This window comes from Penaeus chinensis, chromosome 8 (genome assembly GCF_019202785.1).
Source record: "Penaeus chinensis breed Huanghai No. 1 chromosome 8, ASM1920278v2, whole genome shotgun sequence".
Classification (NCBI taxonomy): Eukaryota; Metazoa; Arthropoda; class Malacostraca; order Decapoda; family Penaeidae; genus Penaeus; species Penaeus chinensis.
The window spans coordinates 4,450,773-4,453,272 of record NC_061826.1 but is presented as its reverse complement, the minus strand read 5'-3'; the positions used below and the strand labels follow the sequence as shown (position 1 = coordinate 4,453,272).

Sequence of the window (2,500 nt, the reverse complement as noted above, 5' to 3'; positions counted from 1 at the left end):
CTATGTAGTTAACGACTGACTGTCAGCCGTGAGAATGGGGCGCGAGGAGCATAAAGTAAGGAGAGACATGACGGCATACTATAAGGAAGGGAGTGCTATATTCTGTGGCAGTTCCGTTCACCTGAGCGTGCTAACCCGCTGGCCCAGAATAGGAACGCCAACCCAGCTGCATTGATGCTGTGTCTGTTGACATAAAGTTTGTAGTCCTTCAGTGTGTATAATTTGTATGTGGCGATGAACAGGTGTCGGTCAGTGAAAGCTGTGCTGTGAGCTAATGGCATGATAGTCTTGGCGACGTTACGTTTTTATTGTCCGAGCAGGGTGTCCCTTCCTTAGTACTACTAATACGACAACTGTTCTGCTACCAGTATTATTATTTCCCTTTACTTTCCCTTTACTTTCACCACTGCCGCTGCTCCATTTGGAATTTATGTACTCCAACTGATATTATTACGACTACTACTATCATCCTTTTATGAGGACCGGACGTTTAAGTACGAGTTAATTCACGTCCACCATTCATATAAGTGGGCATGGGCAGGAAACAAACAGTGGTTACAGGAAAACCCAAGGTCAAAAAAACTCGTTTCCGTAAAAAAAAAAGGCCACATCAATCTTGAAGAAAATTTAAACAGACGAGGAAATCACCGTTGATGTGTTACTAAAGCAGTTTTTTTTTCAAATAGCAACAAATAACCAGATAGCTAAAGTTTTCCGCCTGTGTAGTCCAAGGCAGGTGGTGGATGCGACAGGGAAATGGGTTTTCTGTACAGTAGTAGTACGCACTTGATATAACCTATGTTTATCTATTATTTATATAGACATATCTATATACAGTCGTGTGTGTGCGCGCGCGCGTGCGAGAGAGAGAGAGAGAGAGAGAGAGAGAGAGAGAGAGAGAGAGAGAGAGAGAGAGAGAGAGAGAGAGAGAGAGAGAGAGAGAGAGTAAGTAAGTAAGTAAGTAAGTAAGTAAGTAAGTAAGTAAGTACACAGAAAGAAAGAGATAAAACGTAGGTAAAGTAGACAAGCATAAGTAGACAGAAAAAAATATATACGTAGAAAACTAGGCAAACAAGTTAAAAGACAGAGAGAGAAAACACCGTAACACCTACACGAGCTCCCTCTCAGACAATCCTTTAAAGCTGCAGGTAAGAACACCGGAGGGCAAGAAGTGATTGGCCGCAGGGAGAAAGCGAGGGAAGAAAGGAAAGTGAAAGTAGCCGATGGCGGACAGGCCTATGCGATATGAGATCGGCCGGCAGAGGGAGGAGGTTAGTTGAACGCGGGAACTTCAACGCGGAACTGTGGAGGCGGAAGTGATCTTATGTATATAGACTCCTGTTTGGTACATACTTGTGTAAACGGTTACTCGCAAATACAGATACATATACACGTACGCACGCATGCATACGCATGCACACACATGCACGTACGCACGCACAAGCACACACTCACGCGCACGCACACGCACACACACACACACACACACACACACACACACACACACACACACACACACACACACACACACACACACACACACACACACACACACACATACACACACACGTACACACGTATACACGTATACACGTACGCGCATGCAAAGACACACAGCCTATAATTTTGCATTTTTCAAACTAAGAAAATGGCCGACGGGGATCCAGAACTGGCGTTGGGTGTTACGAGTTTTCCTCATTTGTAAACAGCGGGGAATGTGGGATGATGATGATGATGGTGATGATGATGATGATGATGATGATGATGATTAAGATGATGATGAAGATGAGATCAGGAGGAGGAGGAGGAGGAAGGTTAGAAGGAAGGGGGGGGGGGGGGGAGATAATAGGATGAAAGTGGATGATGATGACAGTGATAAAAGTATTGATAATGATGATAATAACATAAATGACGATAATAATAATGGTGGTAATGATAAAGGTGATGATGATGATGATGATAATGATAATAATAATAATAGTAATAATAATAATAATAATAATAATAATTATGATAATATAATTATTGTTATTATTATTATCATTATTAATGATAATATTAATGATAGTAATTTTAACAGCAGTGGTAATAATAAAATATATTAATGATAATAGTAATGGCAATAATGAAAATAACAGTGGTAGTAGTAATAGTGATACTAATGATACTGATAATAATTATAATAACCACAATGATAATATTGATAATAATGATAGTAGTAACACTACTAATAATTATAATAATTGTAATAATAGCACTACTACTACTAATAGTAATAATAATCTTAATGATAATAGAACTGATAATAACAGTGATGATAATGATAGTAATAGTAATAACAATAACAATTGATAATAATAATAATAATCACAATAATCATAATAATAATAATAATAATAATAATAATAATAATAATAATAATAATAATAATAATACTGGTAATAAAGATAATGATTATAAAGATGACTATGATGATGATAATGACAATGATGGTAATAAC

At 37.8% G+C, this 2,500-nt stretch overlaps 1 protein-coding gene across 2 annotated transcripts in view; it reads left to right on the top strand.

The window, feature by feature from the left end:
- LOC125027937 (solute carrier family 28 member 3-like) overlaps positions 1–2,500 on the top strand; it is a 26,085-nt gene that overhangs the window by 320 nt on the left and 23,265 nt on the right. The gene's annotated exons all lie outside the window — the stretch shown is intronic.